Raw genomic sequence first — 20,510 nt, forward strand, 5'->3', positions numbered from 1 at the left:
CAGTTTCTTTTATACAAGATACAGTCCCCTTTACTGGTAACTTATTTATAACCAGTCTCCATAAGAAACTCTGACAATCTACTATCTTGGTACACCACTTTGACCTTAATTTAATGGTTTTAATTGCTTTATCTGGTGAAATTTTCCATGGATTTACATAACAATATTGTTTTGTCACATTGTTATGCCACATCTGTCTGTCATTTTCTATATCATTTATTTTTATTTTCCATGTTAATATTTTCCTTGATAATGTTGGATTTCTTCATTCACATATTTGTTTTTTCCCATTCCATATTTAAATATTCTCACCATTAAATTCTCATGCTCTTCCTCGACCTGCTTTAGCACTCTCTACAAGTTTAAAGAAGTGGAATAGACAATTGGCTTTGGTAATCCCAGCCTCCCCTTCATCTCTATCATATACAACACACCTCTTTTTATTGGGTGTAATCTTGAAGTCCATAAGAAAGAAAGCACTTTTGCATAATTTTGTTTTCCTATTTTACTGGGATCATATAAGCATCAAACTAATACACTATTTTTACTATTAATACCAAATTCACCAGGTAAACCTTTTTTCGTGAACACTTATTAATATGGTCTCCAGAGGAAACATATTTATATAATGTCTTTTATCAACCCTTTCTAATGCATCACATCTACACCATTTTGGCAAATTTTATTCCTAGCAAAAACACTTCATTCATTGAAAAATACACACGCGCACACACACACACACACACACACACACACACACACACACACACACACACACACGCACATGTGCGCGCGCGTACACACAGACACACACACACAAATTTCACTACATCACCCAAGCTGTTACTTTTATTATTCAAGGTTATTCCCATTTCCTTTAATTACCCATTCAGACAAATCAACAAATCAGCACTTCCCTCATTTATATTTTATGCTTAGCAAGTACATTGTTTGCACATGTCAAAACTATTGGTATCACCACCTTCTTCTGTGTTAAATATCCAGCATCTTTCATTTTATAAGCTACTTTACTCAGTATAGCACAAACAATAGTCCACTCATGGGACACCCTTGTCTTACATCACACTTCATGCATATTTCTTTACTCAGCCACCCATTCACTAACACTGTCACTCTATTATTGTGATATGCTGATATATATATACTCTCCTGTTCCATAGTTCTGTATAACACCCTACAAAGTGTCATGTTTTTGGTATCAAGTGCTTTGCTAATATCACCTAAGTTTCCCATTCTCCCTATTACTTATCATCAACGATTTCTCTTGCAATCAATAATAATTCTTTACATCCCTTTCCTTTTATACCATATATAAACTTTCTTCCATGTGATCCTGCATCCTTCCTTCCATTCTCCTCTGTATTATTCCCATAAAAATATAATCCACATTATTTAGCCTGACAGTTTTCCAATTTCATTTTTATTTCATTTTTTTCATCTTTGTTCCAGATAAATTTTAATATCACACTACATAACTCTTCATAAACAAAACTTTACTTCAACTGTTTGTTCAGAACATTTACAGAATATCCTTTTTTGCCTGTCCATTAATTTCTTGTACATTCCATACCCCATACCATCTCGGCCTGATATTGTCTCAACATTTACTTTCTTAAATATTTCACCCAATTTATTAATAGTAATTTATTTTTAAAACTATTCCTTAACTCATTTTGCAAATTTCTTTACTTTTGATTCTCTCTTATTTTCCATCCATACATATTTTTCACATGCTGTACTACAATACTTATAATTTGCTCTAGTGTTCTTTTTCTCTCTTCTTTTACATGCTTCATTTCTGTCATTATACTCATATATTCATTTACTGTTTTATGCCTCCTTCTTTCTCCCTTGTAAATAATATCTCTGCTTAAACAGTAATGCCTTCATTTTTTTCTTGATTCCTCCTATATATTTTTCCAAATCATAATACCCCCTTGTATTATTCTTTAAATTCTGTATAATGTTCTCATGCTTCAGTTTCTCTTTCTTTTTTCCATCATCCTACCACTTAAAAATATATAGTTCTTCTTAAATTTAATCCAACCCTCAGACCATTTGTTATAGAAATCCGTCATGGCTATACATGATCCTTCCATAACTGTAATACTTCTAACTCTCTAATTTCACCCCTTAATTTCTCATTTATTCTTTTTATTTCCTTTACTATTTAATATACCCCCTTTCTTCTATCACCTCCATCTATTTTGCTAAATGGTCTGAAAACCCCATCAGACCTGTATCACCATCTGCTACCCGCAATCCTTATGATAATACAAAAATCAGTCAAGATACAAATGCCCCCTTTCTGTAACTCCATTGACTTTTGTTCTATGCAACTTATTTACAACATGTTATCACCTCCTGTAGTTTTTACATCGTTCCCTTTCTTTCTACATATTTTCTTTAATCGCAGTTAAAGTCCCCTGGACTTATAATTTCCATCTCAGCTTTGATAAAACAGATTCTCTCTTTCCTTGTTAGTTATATATGCATACAATGTTACAATTCTATAAACATGTTATCAACACCTCACAGCCACAACAGATAATTTCCCATCCCTAACAATATTAGTTGGATATTTTCACTTTTGTTTTTTGCACAACATAGCCTCTTCAGGACATTCATTTCTGTTAAGTTCTATATTATATGTCCACCCCATTATTTTCTGTTTGCAGTGTCTCTCCTCACTTGTCAGGAATCTTACATCCTCTCAAATAATAAAATTCACATCACATTTAGGACACCATCCCAGTAACCCTATTATTCTTAATGTGTTAATAATAATGTTCACATTTAGTGAAAGTACTCTAAAACTGTTCCTTTTTCTCTTCTTTAAGTTTAGTGGAAATATTTTTAAATTTTTGTTTTCTTATTTTTCCTCTTTCTCCTATTGGATATTTTTTTCCTGGGTTAATACACAAACTATTCTTGATCCTTATAATTAGATGTTTTATTTTATTTTTTTTTTATTTTTATAAAATAAAATAAAAAAAGATGTTTTACTGACTAGAAATTCAAAAACATTCTTAGTGTCAATCCCTTCTGATTTCTCTACCTGCATGGAAATTCTCTCCTCCTTTTTCCCCTCTATGTTTTTTTCTTCTACATTTTTTTCCTTATCTAGTTCATTCTCTCCCTTAGCCTTTTGTTTTCCTTCTTTCTGTATGGTTTCTTTCCTTTCCCTTCTTTTTCATTATTTACTGTTTGCTCATGATAGTCCAAACAAAGATGTCCCTTTTTGCACACAACCTGCATTCATCTACACACCTTCTTGTTGTGTGTTCTTTCTCCTCAAACTGGTTACAATTTATCTTGTAACAATCATTAATTAAATGTGAAAATTACATGCAAAAGAAACAATTTAGTCTATTCAGCATATCTCAATGTTCTCTTTATCACCAGTCAGGAAATCAGAAGAATAAGACTTGGCAAGTGTTTTGCCATGTTGTTTTTCTCCAATATGTTTCAAAACAGCTTCCAACCTGCACCCCCCATTCCATATGTTCCTCTTACTCTAACTTTCATGATGTTATCAACAGCTTCACACAACCCTGCATGCATGTTAGCATCTTCTTCTTCCAGTTCATCAGTTTTAAACTGCAAAGTAATATTTTAAGTTACTGCCACAAAATAAATAGTTATTTCATCGGTAAATATCCTTCTTTTTGTTACGCAGTTCCAAATATTTCATCATCAGTCCCTCAGTTTCAAAAGTATTTGTCCCTACATGTATAAAAGACTAAATGTCTTGAGCTTTAAATGCCAGACAGTTAACAAATTGTTGAATATGTAACATCTGTCTATTACAGTCTCATGTTTTGTACTTAGTCTCTCAGTTGGCCTTCTTTTTAAAAATAGTTTTATTTAATTTTTATTGCTACTCTTCTTTTTTACTTTGGCGTAAGTTTTAACACTAACACTGAGCTCACCTCAGGGAGCATATCTGCATAAGTTTGAGCACTCCCTTAGGCAACACAAAAAGTGTCATGTTAATGTTGCCCCTGAGTTACTTCTGCAGGTGCACATAATTTCAAACCACCTTTGTAACTGCAGCAATGAAAAGAAAGTTTACAAGGTAACATAAATCAGTAGCTTACCTTGGAAACTTTGTTTCAGTGATGTAGTTAAATGTTCATTATAGAACAGTTTTCAGAGAAAAAACTGCTTGCATTTCATCTACCAACAGTGAATGATCATTCAATGCAAGCAATTTGTTTTAGCAACATTGTCACACCATGATATGTTCCACTGTAGGCACTACCTCATTTAGAGTACATTATTGCCTTATATTCCCTTATACTAATTAACTTCAAAATTGGCCAATCCTCTAGCAGCCTTTCCATCATGAATAGACAGAGTGGATCAGTGTAACTCATGGAGGTCATGCAAGTGGAGAAAACCAATCGGATTCTTAGAATCCAATTTGCCACGTGCATTGCACCTCCACCCCTTATCTCTGTACTCTTTGCTCATGGGAGGATACATTAGGAGTTCCATAGTGGTAATCTCCTCTTTCTTAAGGAATTCATTTTGTAGACTTCTATGGGACTTTTTTACCAGATCCTTCATCATCGATCACTGAAACAGAATGGCAGAAGCAGACAGAAACAATTGGAGGATCTGTGGTTCACAATGAGTCTTGGTAGAGACAGAATCAAGTTGTCAGCAAAACCTGGGACCCTGTATTTGTTGTGCTGCTGCTACTATCATAGCTACCGAGGAAGCCAGCAGAGTGCAAAGCAACTGCTCAAGGTAAGTTTTTTATCAAGTCATTGATTCAGAAGGCATTATTTGATAACACAGAGGTAAGTTTTTGGCTTGCAGGAAAGTAATAGTGTATCATTTACTGGGTTTTATTTTTAGCTCTGCTAATTTAGCATATGTATTTAACATTTCAGGTAGAGTAGGTTTCTAGGTAGATAGGTAGGTAATGTGGAAGCAGCATGTTGGTTGTTAACATGTAAGCTGGCTTCTGCAAGAGTAGCATGCACTATAAAAAATCAAATCTTCAAATGTAGAAAATTTATACTGCCTGTGTTGAAGACAGAAATTATGCTTGCTTTCCTGATAAAATCTGTATTTTCTTCAATGCTATCTGCATTTTATTATAAAGAAGATAGTAGCAGACTTATTAAAAATGTCATGTCTCTTCTGGTGGTTGCTGTGAAACAACATTAACTTCATGACTGAGGATAACCACAAAAATAGCCACATGCTTCAACACATCCCTCCCTAGGGCTATGTTTTTTTTTCCTTACAGTTTGTAACTGAGTGGTATCCAACAGAAAAATGTTGCTCAGTACCATAACCTGCTCAGAAGCAGTTGATAAGAAAAATAATTTTTGTATGTTCTGAATTCTACCATGTTTGTGTTCCACTTTGTTATATATACTTTGCATCATTGAGCTAATATAAAGAAGCTTTGTGACCCACTGAAAGCCCTGTCAGCATGTCGGTTGTATAGATTTGTTATGAAGGGGAAACTATAGTGGATGATGTATTATACAAATGGGGACATAATGCATATGCAACATTTACATAGTAATGGCTGTTATTAAAACCCTGTAATATTACGTGGTCAGTCTTGTCACTTGACAGAGCATACAGTAACTATATGCATCATAAAAGTCAAAACTGATAAGTGAGTGTAAGAAAATGTTTATCAACCACATAATGTAAATATATTTTAGGTTGTAGGTAGAGGCCTGTTTTGCTGCCCTGGACTCTCAACAAAGCACTGCTTGCATTGAATGCACATAAATGAGGTGCAATCCTTAATTTTTTGGAACTTGGTTGTAAAATAGGTTCATAGGCTGGTGCTAGGCTATCAGCCCTAGGGCCTATACAAGCCTAGCCATAAGAATTCCCTGGCTATTTCTTCCCACAATATTTACTTCCCTGGACCTCTGTCCAGCAGGGAGACTGACATGATCCCCGGGTGGACCTTATAGGGCTAGCCCTTCCCCAAAGGTGTATTTCAAGGTGAATGACATCAGCAGGCTTGCCAAAGTAGGCAATGGAAAGTGTAGTGACTGTAACTGGACTCAAAAGCACTGATCCTTTCACACACACAGTCTTACAGTTGCCATGTCTGGGATTAGAACTCCTACCTAACTAGTACATCACACTATAGCATTACACAGTTACAGCACACACCACGGAGCTTATAAACAAACACACACACAGAGTTTCAGAGTTGCCATGTCTGGGATTAGAGCTCTTACCTAACTAGTACATCACACTATAGCATTATGCAGTTATAGCATGCACCACGGAGCTTATATATGTAGATGTTCAGAAATATCAAACTGATGGAATTTAGTAACATGCTCTGAGGTAAAGGTAGCCTTTATAGGCATATCTTATGTTTTAAAGGATAATAATGCAAAATGGTACTGCATTACTGGACTTCTGTTTAATAACAGAGCCTAAGTTTGCCCCTAACCTTAATCAACCAGATATATTGGGAAGTACTATTGACTTTGTCATTTGTGTGCATAATTTAGATCAGAGGGATGGCTTAGTAAAATGAATGTTATTTCTACTTTTACACTACCCCTGACTTTGATATTTAGGGTGATATTTCTGAATTTGCCATTTGTGTATATGGTTTAGAGCAGAGGAATCGTTGAGTAAAATAAATGTTATTAGTACATTTGCAATATCCCTGGCCTGATTCAAACAGATAAGTAGGGCGATGTTTTTTGTGTGTACAGTTTAGATCAGCAGAATGCCTCAATGATATAATTGTTACTACTTTTGCAATGCCTCAGGTATTGATCAACCAGATATGTAGGGCAATATTTCTGAATTTGTCATTTGTGTGTAGAGTTTAGATCAGAGGAAGGGCTCAGTAAGATGAATGTTCTTATTTTATTTTTCTTTCAGTTGTCTTATTTCTGTGTTACAAAGTTTAGGTACATCACATGGTTCATTCACTAAATTACTCAGGCTTTTTCTGACAGGTGGTAATGACTCAGTGTATTGGTACACCTGTACCTGCAATATACTGAATGTCTGCTCAACAGGTTATTTGTAGCAATTATCACCGCTGTCCAAACATGCAGAACCTTGTAGTAATCAAATGTAAGTCATTATCATATTTATAGTATCTTTACAATATGTGCAGCTATAGTGCAACACTGAGTCATTATCGCTTATCAGAAAAAAGCCTCACCAATTGCCGCAATTCCTGTACATCAGTCCAGAGTATGTGGATTGAGGTGGAGAAAATCTACTAGACTTGAGTCTGATTGGCTCTTCATCAAGCAGGGATATGATGGTGCCTAAGCAGGGAACATCTGTCAGTACTTCACTGACTAGTTCATGCAATAGAGATGGTACTGCCAATGGTTATAGAGCACTATCTATGAACTACTCAGGACATGACATTACAAATTATGCCAGGCTTCCCATTAAGGCATGTCAAGCAAACCTACCATGCAAGAACATTATGTGCAAAAATGCATCACAGCAGTACACATTGTTGACTTTGTGGGTCAGTAGGCCCTATAACCAACCTAGGCTCAGATAGCACAGAGATGGACTTTATAAATTTTACTCCTTTATTGCTGATGAAACTAATTGCTATGCTTTGCAGAGGTAGGCTGCTGCAGTGAAGGTCAATAAACAGTGGAGTCCTGTATGTTCTACAGACGTATGCACATTTTTGGAAATTAGCATTTACATGCAGATTGTACATATTCTAGAATACAGACAGTACTGGAAAAAACACCATGTATGTGGTCACTTCACAATAGCTGATTACATGACCTGAGAGTGGTTTGAAAATTCAATAACATTTTCATTGGAACAACAACCACTTGAGCTTACCACAAGGCATCATGGGTCATGACAAGCAACACCACTTACTCCAATACTGGATACTGTACATTGTGCATGCAGGACACAGTACACCGTGCGTCATGAGGTGGTAGTAGGTTAAGATGTGGTTGGCTTTCTGTGGACATTTGATATTTAAATAGTTTATGCCTGTTAAGACAGAGAGGTATGGCCTTAAGGTATGGGTGCTAGCAGACTCTTATAATGGGTACGCACATGAATGCCAGGTGCACAATGGAAAGACAGAGCAGAATACTGAGGTCAGGCTGACACACCATGTTGTGGTAGACTTACCTGGGGATAATTGGCAAAAAGCATCATATCTACTTTGATAACTTCTTTACCTCTGTTCCTCTCTGACACAGCAGTTGCTGCAAGATGGTCTGTACTGCTGTGGAGCCTTGTGTACTGATAGGTCCTGATGGCCTCTAACATTCAACAGACAGACCATTGGGAAAGCACCACAAGGATACTACAAGCAGTTGCAGAGTGGCATATTATTCACTACTGAATGGAAGGATAGCAACCCAGTAGTTCTGCTATCAACTAATACTAATCTGACCTTGTCAGTCTAGAGCACATTGAGGAGAAAGAGTGAATGGACAAGGACATCAGTGCCAGCCAATCAGTTGTAAATATGTACAACAGTTGTATGAATGGGATGGACTGAGCTGATCAGCTTAGGACACAGTACCCAATCACAATGAAAGTCCACATATGTTGGTTATTCATGTTGGTTCGTAAGGGATGCTGCCATAATGAATGCTTTTGATATGTTCCATGGAAATAACAGCCACTAGCAAGTGGACACATTATTCCTGTAACACAGCTGTAGTTTCAAAGGAACCTAGGGCTGCACCTCATTGCCAGTTACAAGAAGAGGAAGAGGTGCACTGAGATTACTGACCAAGAGTCTGTGAGTCAATTTTTATACTTCCCACTGAAATAGCAGAAATTTAGATGCAGCAACTGTGCCAGGCAAGAGTAAAAATGCCAAATCATCATGAGGATGCCCAGCCTGCAAGATCAACCTATGTCATACCTTTCAACCTCTTAACCCAAGAAATCTGAACAAAGCCTGACATAATGGGGGTGCAAAGGTCCAAAAATAGGGACAAATTTTAAATATTGCACCTATAAACTTAAAAAGCAGCTATAATAACAGGGTTTGTATTGTATTGTATTAAATGCATTTTCTAAAGGATATAAAATCTGAAACTCAAATGAATGTCATTATTTAGTGATTTACTTCCTCAGCTCATCCCAGTGATTTGCCAGAAAACCACAAACTTTATGAAGAACAGACCAAACCTTTGAGGCAAAAATCTGGACATTCTGTGAAAATCTGTAGAGTTGAGAGGTATGATCTGTGTGTTGAATGCTTTTATGAGTACCATAGCTACACATGTCTGGCAGACCAGAAGAAAATCTAATGCATGCTATGTATGACAGAAATAAAGTTATGTACTCATATCTATATACCATACATGTTCGGCTCACCCAGGATGGCAGCAGGGTACGTGGAGACTCTTCAGCTCAGTCCCATTGTGCTGCTTTCCTGGATATGCATGTTGTAATTAGATCACAACTATATGGGACACAATGAATATAGGTAAAGCAAAGTTAAGGCTTTTTCTTTTCACATGAGTCCTTTGCGAAGCTCTCCTGTTACTCTCCTTTCATGAAAAATATTTAGGTCAGGGCAAGACATGTTAGGTGTATTCCCCCTCTGATGCCTCCTTTCCATTCCTGAAAGGACATGAACAGAAATGTAGAGGTTGGGCATTTTCTTTTCACGTGTGCCCTTTGAGTAGCTCTCCTGTCACTTTCCCTTCATGAAAAGTGTTTAGGTCAGGCAATACATGTTAGGATAGTTTCCCTGGTGATGCCACCTTTCCATTCCTGAAAGGAGATAAATGGAAAAAGCAGAGGTAAGGCATTTTATTTTTGCATGTGGCCTTTGATTAGCCTTCCTGTCACTCTCCTTTCATGAAAAGTATTTAGGTCATAGCAAGACATGTTAGGTAAATTTCCCCCTGTGATGCTTGCTTTCCATTCCTAAAAGGACATATGGACACAGAAAAAGCAGAGGTAAGTTTAATTTACTTTCATACCTGCCCTTTGGGTAGCTCCCTTGTCATTTTTCCTTGAGGGAAAGTATTTAAGTAAAGGCAAGACACATTGGTGACTTTCCCCCTGTGATTCCTTATTTCCATTCCTGAAAGAACACATGCAGACAGAGACAACAGAGGTAAGACAGACTGCTGGCACTGAAGGAAGTCATGCGACAGTACCAATCTCAGCCGTCTGAGTGGCAGCCAGCCCAGGTGTGGGACACTTCAGATGCCCTTGAGTGTCACTGAAGCCCCATGCCTTTCCTGGGTAAATTAAAGAAGTGATGGTCCTTACCCTACTTATTTTCTTTAGATGTGCTCTTTCTGTAACCCCTTGTCACCTGCTTTTTCTCTTTAGGTAGATCTTTCTGTAACCCCTTGTCACTGTCACTTCAGGCAGCATTTTGGCCAGGGCAAAAAATGTTTCTCTCTACAGTGATGTGTACCCACTGTCATTCTGATAGCCTGTGTGAGTTGGTGTTTTACTGGTTGGTAGGTATGCACCTCTGCATCTTCATTACAAATAATGGAACGTAGCATATTCAAAAGATTAACAACACTGTGGATAAGAGTGAAGATTCCAACTGCCAAGAAGGCATGGCGTATTATGCAAACATATATATATATATATATATATATATATATATATATATATATATATATATATATATGTTTAGTATTATTTAGTATTCAGCATGTCCTATTTATTTCACTGCTGAGGTTCAAGTCTCTCGAGCACGTAGCTCGATGGGATTTGGATTTTCTGAGGTGCAGCATGTCCATTAATTCTGGGTTGGACATGGCTTTATACGTCAGGCACAGATCGCCTCTGAACAGGTGGTATGCCACTGAGTAGAGCTGGAGTTTCTTTAACCGGGCAGCATATGGCATCTGTTTGAGCCCTTTGATCCTCTTGGTGAGGTTCTTTTGGGGTCTTTCCAGCTGCTGCAGGTGTCTGGTAAGGTACATCCTAAAAGGGGCATTGTACTCAATTATGGGCCTGATGAGGGATGAGTAAAGAGGCACGATGACCTCCCCTGATCTAGATGTGAATCCCTTCATGATTAGGTGGGATATATAAAATGTTTTTCTAACCACTTTGGCCACGTGGTTGTCAAATGAGAGATTGCTATCAACTTGGGTCCCCAGGTCCCTAATTACGTCTTCTGTACTTAATGGACTACCACCTATGTGGTAATTTGTGGGCACTTTGTTTTTGCCAAAGGGGATGACTATACACTTTTTGGCATTTATCTTGAGGCCATAGCTCTGGCACCAGTTGTCTGTTTCTATGAGGCCCTTTTGGACGATGCTTGTGTCGGCTGGAGAGTCGATTATGGTGCCCAGTTTGCAGTCATCTGCAAACTTGGACAGCCACAGTCCTTCCGTGTTGGCCTGTACCTCCGAGAAATATATACCGAACAAGAGAGGTCCCAGGACTGAGCATTGTGGGACACCACTTGTAACTGGTTTGGAATCTGACATGGCTCCAGCAATTCTAACCATGTGGGTTCTGTCCTTGAGCCAGTTTGCAATACATCTAGTGACATAGGGGTTTATATTTAAGCTGGTGAGCTTCTCTATAATGCCCAAGTGGGGTATTGTATCGAAGGCTTTTGCGAGGTCCAGGTAGGCTGTGTGGACCACCTTCCCCTCGTCAATGGCCTTGGTGACTGTTTCAAAGAAATCAACCAGGTTTAAGAGGCAGGATCTGTCCTTAACAAAGCCGAACTGGGTAGGATCCAGTGTCTGTAGGTCCCCAATATCTTTATTTATGAGGTCCATGACGATCCTTTCCATAGCTTTGCAGACCAAGCTAGTCAGGCTTATGGGGCGATAGTTTCCAGGATCCGTTGAGGCATCACCTTTATGGAGAGGGACCACTGTTGCTGTACGCCACTCTTTGGGCACATATCCTGTAGTAAGGCTGAGATTGAACAGTAGTTTTATGTTTGGGTTTAGCTCTTTTTGGAGTTCATGTAGGACGCAGCCCGGGACACCGTCTGGTCCCATTGATGCTGTGTTTTTTGCTTTGGAGAGGGCGGCTCTTACCTGAGCATCTGAGATGTCAGGGGGGCAGCACTCTGCTGGGATAGATATTTGCCTTTTGGTGGGGAGGGGGGGTGGAAGTTTGTGCTGAACCTGTCAGCTAGGATGTTGGCAATGTCTGTGGGTTCAGTGTATTTTTTGTCATTTTGGACTAATTCTGAGCATATCTGGGAATTACCACCCAGGTTCCTAACATGACTAAAGAAAGCCTTGTGATTATCCTTAGTGTCCTGTGCAATTTTTCTCTCGAAGATAACCTTAGACAATTTTATGAGTGCCCGTAGTTTTTTTGCTAATACTGATCAGTGATGCCTTCCCTTTTTGGGATTTTGCTCTATCATTTAGTAGCTTCCTCCTTCTATTGTATAGTTTGTTTATGGCTGGGGTCCACCAGACAGGACGTCTGCCTTTGGAGGATTGGGTCTTGGTTTTATTTGGGATCGCATGATCCATGCATTCCTGAAGGTGTTCATAGAATGCGTTTATAAAGGATTCTGAGGTCTGGGCCATATTTTCCACAGGCCCAGGGGCTTTGAAGGATTCCACCTCGGTTTTGAGGAGTGTCAAATTTGCTTTAGAGAAGTTTTTCACTGTGGTTTTCTGGGCAGGGGGTGGGGTCGGGATGTGAATATCCAGGGAGATTAGTTTATGGTCTGATCTTACCAGTGAGGGATACACTTCTGGTCTGAAGCATAGAGTCCCCATGTTGGCGATGATCAGGTCCAGTATGTTTTCCCCTCTTGTGGGAGTGGTAACAAATTGTTCCATAGCATTTGAGTTTATAAATTCTAGGAACCTTTGGGCTAGGGTGTTGGAGCTAGAGTAATGCTCCCAGTCTATGTTTGGGTAGTTGAAGTCGCCCAATATAATGGTGTTTGGAGTGACCTTCATATTTTTCAGTGTTCTCAGGAAGGCCGAGTGGGGTTCCTGGGTTTGGGCGGGTGGTCTGTAGCAGGCTATAAACTGGAAGGCAGTTTTACCCACTGTTAGTTGCACATGGATAGTCTCTGATGCTTCGTGCTTTGCCGCCAACATGGAGGTGTGGGTATCTTTGATGAATATCGATACTCCCCCTCCTTTTGTGGTTCGGTCCAAGTTTTGAGGCCGAAAAGCATTGGATGAGGTATAACCTGGTAGTTCTGGGGTGCTCTTGGGAGCCCTGAACCAGGTTTCTGTTACTGCACAGATATCGATGTTCTCCATGCTAAGGAGAGTTTTGAGTGCATGCATCTTGAGGTTTAGACTTCTGGCGTTGAGTAGCATTACTCTTAGTTTCGTATCCCTTGTGATACCTATGGAGGTGGGTTTGTCTTTTAAGCCTTGCCTAAAAAAGGCACTATGGGGGTAGCAAGAGCCTTTGCCAATATCCGAAATCCCAGGGGTGACAGGTGCAAGCCATCCCTAGCGAAGCATCGTGGCTTGTCAAGCATATCATCCCAAGCTGACAGGCATTGGATCCCCTTTGAATGACACCAGTACTTAAGCCAATTGCTGAAATTAATGATTGATGCCAATGAGGGTTACATACCCACTACCAGCCTCACCCAGCAGGACAGGTGTAGATGACCATAAAGAAAGGCTGGGCTAAGGCCCACAAATGATGGCAATGGTGAACAGCCCCCCACCAGACCTACACAGACATACTATAACAGGTCTGGCAGTTGGATTCTAGTTCTGAAGGGTAAGAAGTCTGAAAGTGAAATGTATGCCATTAAGATCTAACATGTGTACTCTACTGATATGCCTCCTTTCTGCATGATAGGTCATAATACAATATGAAATGGAAGCCAACAGAGTAACCGGAATACCAGTACAGTCATTGCAAATTTAAAGTATGCAGGTGTGCACCCCCCCCCGACAATCACACATAGAAATGCAGTAACAGATGGCCTGCAGCACTCTCAAATGGCATACAGCTCTCTGCCAAAGGTCTATGCCTCACCCATAGTGTACAGAATGTCAGGGGGTCCCAACTAACAACCTAACACAGTAAACAGAAAACAAATGCAAGGCCGTGCTGACAAATGCCAGTAGCATGCCTCCCCATGTCCTACTGCAAGGACTGTGGACCAGGCCATAAATACTACTGGGATAAAGGCCCAACTATAGGGATATTTCTGAGATATTGCTTGCATAATGTTAGGAAGAGGAGAGAATAATAAAGGGGGGATGTAGAAGCATGGATGTCATGGAGTGTCTGAAGTCTGAAACTCTAATGTCTGCCCATACTACTCCCTGATTGCAAACCCATGAATGAATAGCCACAAAACTGCTTGTAAACCACAATATGAAGGTAAACTGACCAGATATATGAGTCCTGCCTCTGGATAACCTGGTGTATCTGTACAGCTGAGAGGTATAGCCCTAGCAGGATATGGCCATTCCATGCAGTTGAAAAAAGCACAAGGAGGGGATCCCCAGCCAGCATACTAACAAGGTGCTGCACCATTTACACAGAACCATCAGTCTATTGTCTGTAGCTACCCCTCCACAATGGCAGGTGTGGGCCAGAATGTGTAGTCTACATGCCTCAGAATATTGGTCTAAGCTTCCTTAATCCTGTATTTCCCTGCTAAATAACTGTGAGCAAAGAATGATAACTGCCAGTAGTTGATGACATGAGACATCACAGTGTAAAACAGTACATTTCTCAGAAAATCTATGCTACAACCAAACATGTCACACAAGCAGCACAGACAGCAATAGTTACAGTATCCCCCGTATGTTATGCCCATTGTGTCTCCATATTGGCAACCTATCTACAGATATCCTGCAGAAGCAGTTTGCTAGGTGTAGCTGTAGCACACAAAACCATGAACTGGAGTCTAACCCTCACTGGAATGGATGCACACACTCAATATAGAAGGTCATACTGGGCATGGTCCTACACTTAGAGAAATGAAGTCCATGTCTGACAACACAGTGGACTACAGATATTATTTGCAGCTGCCTGTGCACACACACCAAATTGTACACCATTGATACTTCACACACACATTGGATAGGAATACTCACACATATCTAAGGCCAACATAATATAATATGTCAAACATACACACACAGACGTGGGGAAGAGTAAGACAGACAGTGACAGAGAGAATCCCATTATGAGGCCTTTCTCACCCAGTACACATTACCCTGGCCTATATCACATGAGGTGCTGATGTCATTCACTGTAGAAATACCTTTGGTTAGCCCCAGCCCTATAGTCTCAGTGGTGCTTGTGATAACTGTGTAACACTACAGTCCAAATAAGTATCCATGTAGCAGTTGTAATCTCAGTCCTGTCAAATGTTAAGTTGTGTGAATGTGTGTGTGTGTGTGTGTGTGTGTGTGTGTGTGTGTGTGTGTGTGTGTGTGTGTGTGTTTCTAGAAGAATGTGGTTGAGGCCATTCACACTTACTACACTTTCCTTACCTCTCCTTTAGCACTGCTGCTGATGTCACTCACCTTCAAAGATAACTTTGGACAGCTTTTTCAGTGTATAAGGTATGTGGTGCTTGTGATAATGGCATAATGCTATAGTGTAGCTAAGTAGAAGTTCTAATCCTGGTCCTGGCAACTGTGAAATTGTGTGTGTTGGTGTGAGAGTGTGTTTGTGTCTTTGTAGGCACCTGATTTTGTGATAATTCACACTTACTACACTAAATTTCCCTTACCCCTCTGTTAGCACTGCTGCTAATGTCACTTACCTTCAAAGATACTTTTGGAAAGCTCTTTAACATGTAAGCTCTGTGATGCTTATGATAACTGTTTAATACTATAGTGTAGAAAACTAGTTATGTAGGAGTTCTAATTCTGATCCTGGCACCTGTGAAAATGTGTGCTTGTGTACGAGAGGGTATGTGTCTTTGTAGACACCTGATTTTGTGGTCATTCACACTTACACTTATACACTTCCCTTACCCCTCCTTTAGCACTGCTGCTGATGTCACTCACCTTCAAAGATACATTTGGACAACTCTCCAACATATAAGCTCTGTGACGCTTGCAATAACTGTGTAATGCTATAGTATAACAAATTAGTTAGGTAGGAGTTTTAATCCTGGTCCTGGCAACTGTGAAAATGTGTGTGTTTGTGTCTTTGTAGACACCTGATTTTGTGGTCATTCACACTTACTACACTTCCCTTACCCCTCCTTTAGCACTGCTGCTGATGTCACTCACCTTAGAGGTATGTTTGGACAATGTTACAATCTCTGTGGTGGGTGTGATAAAATATGGAATAATGTAGTAACGATAGCTACATAGGTAGGCGTTTGAATCTTATTCCTGGCAAGTGTGTGTGTATACACATATATATGTCCGTACCTTAAAGATTTTGGCCCCATTTACACCCAGTATACTTCTCAGTGCCTGACTTTAGCAGTCCTGCAGATGCCATATAAGGTCAGTGGTACGTGTGGTAAATGCATAACCATAATGGTCTGAAAACATCGGAAGATAGAGGTTTGAGCCTCACTCCTGACAAATATGTGTGCAGGGTAAAATGTTTTGTGAAATCTCTCACACAGTACATCACACAATGCCAGTATTTACAAGGGCTGGTGATGTTCCTCACCTTAGAAGTACCTTGGGACAACATCTGTCCTTTAAGTTCTGTGGCATATGCGATAAATGTGTAACACTGTAGTAACAATATATAGCTAGGTAGGTGTTCGAAACTCCATACTGGTAAGTGTGTTTTGTGTGGGCATCAGTGTGATTGCTTAATAACAGGATCCATGGGGGGGTGCTAAATTATTATATTAAGGACATAGTATATGTCCCAATGTCCACATTACAAGGCCAACAGTTGTCAAACACCATAGAGGTTGGTGCAGACAATTCACAGCCCAAAATGTCTAGTGCCATGTGTAATGACTATGTGACAGTATGGATTAGTGAACAATATAGGCACCCCGTCTAATACTCAGAGAACACTCTCTACCCATGGATCATACACAAACACACTTGGCTTGTAGCAACCACTATGTCAGTAGTTCACCTGCAAATTGACTCACAGTTAGTACCCATGGTGTGATTGCAGTGGACTATATGCCTGTTGACCACAACAGTGCCACTGGCATCAGAAAGTACTTTGATGTGTTACATCTCCTGACTGAGTGTGTGCTATCCAGCAAGTAAAAGGACATGGCACTCTGTTCCCTCAGTAGCCCAATTAATGTGTACAGTGGCCCTTTTGCCATGTTCCCCACTGGACACCTGTAACAACTGTAGAGTCTACAAATGTACTCCATGAAGGGAATACCATGCTTATACACATGCCTTCTATGGACAGATGCCAATAACTCCAATGAATCTCCATATCATACTGTCTATGTAGGTGCAAACACTACCTCAGTTACATAGCCAGGTCTTAACAAACGAGGTCAGGAATGTTACTTCTGAAGATACAAATCTGTCCACACAACATGCCCCAGAGACCTCAAGCACACTTCCCCACTTCAAAGAACAAGCATATGGGACATGTGCACAACCCAGACACTATCCATGTTATGGAATATAAATCACATACATGTGAAGCAGTGCACATCACTGGCCACCCACAATGGAAATTTGGATCAGTGGATGGGGAATACAATACCCACCCGTGGGGGCCACTCCAGTGACTATACTCCTGAGCCACACTGGGGACTATTTTCATGTTGCCTGATGCCAGGGAATTCCCTTGGGCTAACCTTGTAAAGCATTCAGGCCCATTCACCTACTACACACCTATGAAGCAATGAACCTATGGATCTCAGTACTGGAAAATGTGTGTGTGTGTGTGTGTGTGTGTGTGTGTGTGTGTGTGTGTGTGTGTGTGTGTGTGTGTGTGTGTGTGTGTCTGAATAGTAATCTCAGTGTGTTTGGTTAATGAATATCCCCTGTGGCTGTGGTTATTAGCAATTGGAGGTGTATCTAAACCACAACACGTACCATTCTCCATTCTACAACAGATGTTGTAAATCAACATATACCTATGTACAACCCTCAGCCCTATAATCTGTTAGGCATATGCAATCACTGTATTACAAACCAGGGATTTCCGTGCATATACAGTACCTGCCTATGACATGGTGGATGTGTTACCACACTGCCATACCCCATGATCTTGCTGCAGGGCCACATCCTGGTGACACACAGATGACTTGAACAGAAATGGGATACAGCATGTGAGAACACATTCACTCTGCACTTCACTTGTGGGGGGGAGGGGTAAAGCTGACACTGAATGTGTTGCCAAGACTGTGGCCAATATCTGTTGTCTCAGGATAGGTATTGTGCAGTAATTCGCAGCACTTGTGTTTAATTCTGTGGAGGTTGCTGATGTAACTATCAAAGGCTTTTGTGACTGTCGTCATTGTCTGCTGCATCTCTGCCATTATAGATGCCTGTAGGGGATTCCATGAGGGATCCAAAGTTGTGTTTGAAGCTAATAAGGGAGTTCAACAGTCATGACACACTACCTTTCTCTGCAACAGTGTCCTCCTTCTGATGTACACTTTAGTAATGGTAGGAGATCATCACATTGTCTCCCAATGTTTGGAGGACAGTGTCTGGGTTCAGTTGGCTCTGGCTAGTACCATGCATACATGTACCTGTTTGTACACTGCCTATGTGTATGATTCCACAGTCATGCAGCTATTTCCCATTGTCATGGGTGCAGTGAAGACATCCACCCCTGTTTTCATGTCTGCAAAGCCAGCTTTGGAGAGGTTTTGCAAGGTGGTTACCTTTCTGGGGGGTGTGGCTGACATGTTGAGTTCCATGTTGATTACAGTCTGTGTGAATCTCACCATGCAGGGATTGACATCTGTGGATGAGCAACAGTCCCATATTTAATTAGTCAACACAGGTCAAGGTTGTTGCATCCTCTACCAGGGGTCAGTATGAGCTTGTCCAGGGCAATCAAAATGATGAATCCCATAAGTGTTGGGCCACTGTACTGGCACTTGGCCACATTCCCCAGGTGATGGAGGGGTAGTTGAAGACTCAAACTATGTCAGTGTTGTGTTGGACCATCATAGATGGCAGGGTGTTGAGGAATGTGTATTGACAGTCTTGGGACATAGATGTGGACCCATAGCAGGTTATGGTCTGGATTACACTATTACTCCAAGGCAGTTGTACCAGAAGTATCTCTAATGCCTTATGATGGGATACTAGTATGGAGGTGTTCCTAGCCATAATGAATATGGAGACAACACTACCTAAGGAGGTGTGGTGTGGTCCATGTTTGGGGCTGACAGCTGTGGAATGTGTCATAGCCTGATACTGCAGGTCTGCTGTCTGCTGCTATGAACCACCTCTCCATTACAGCAGACATGTGTCCTCCACTCCGACTGCTATGAGTGATTGCATCCTGACAGTTAGATGTCTACTGTTGAGCAGCATGACCCTCAGATTGCATACATGTGTAGCTGTTATGGTGGTAATAACATTAGGAACACTACCTAATAAGGCATCATAGGGGTGGCAAGACACTTAGCCAGTACCTGGAAACCCAGCAGTGACAGATGTAGGACATCTGTGATAAGTCATTGGGTTCTGTCAATCATGTCATCCCAAGCAGAGAGGTACTGCATCCCCTGAGAATGACACATAACAAGTAAGCCAATGTTGCAGTCAATCTGTTCATAGTACCACAGCATCATTCTGGGTGACAGCAGTACACTGCTCAGAGCTACTGTCACACCTGCCTGGAACACATAATCAGAGAGTTCAACCATGTCTCTTGTCATGTAGACCAGGGAGGTGTGTCACAAGTCATTCACACCCACATGGATACAGAGTGATAGTTGTAGCTGTTGTGGAGTGCCATAACTGGCTGTGTCATGCATTGGATGCTGGCATGTGATTGATATTTGTCTGTTACCTGCTCCATATTCAACTTAGTGAGTGGGAAATGTGTGTGCCTCAGTATTAAGTTGCCCACGATCACTGTATTGTGCAAGGTGGTTAGCCTTAGGAGCTTAGGTTGAGGGGCACACTGTGTAGGTTAAATATGTGTCCCTTGACAGTGTCTGAGTAGGTGTTTGTCTTGCTGGTCTATGCTGTTTGGGTAAATGTCCATTAAGTGCCTCTGGGAAGGTGTGGCTTTTCACTGTATGTCATGGCTGTCAGTGTGGGTGTCATGGTGAGCTATGTGTTCCACATGGTGTGGTGCAAGTGTTGATCATATCCTCATGACCTGCTAGTCCAGTCTTTGCTGGAGAGTGCATATGTCCACATTGGATGATATATGGGTAACCCTCACAGGTCAGAGTGTTTGGAGTTTAAAGGGGAGGGTTGTCTGTGTACATGAGGCAGTTGCAACAGTGCCTCAGAATGGCCAAGTGCTTACAGTTAATGGGTGAAAGCAGAGATAACCACCCTACAAACATGCCAGGAGGGGTGGACATAACTACTACGTACTGAGGCTACATTTGTGATGAACGAGTACTGCTAATGGCTCCAAGGTGTGCCACATGTCTTGATACAATAACATGGTGAAGT

This window comes from Protopterus annectens, chromosome 8.part0 (assembly GCF_019279795.1).
Source record: "Protopterus annectens isolate FY-2018-M chromosome 8.part0, PAN1.0, whole genome shotgun sequence".
In the NCBI taxonomy this organism is placed as follows: Eukaryota; Metazoa; Chordata; order Ceratodontiformes; family Protopteridae; genus Protopterus; species Protopterus annectens.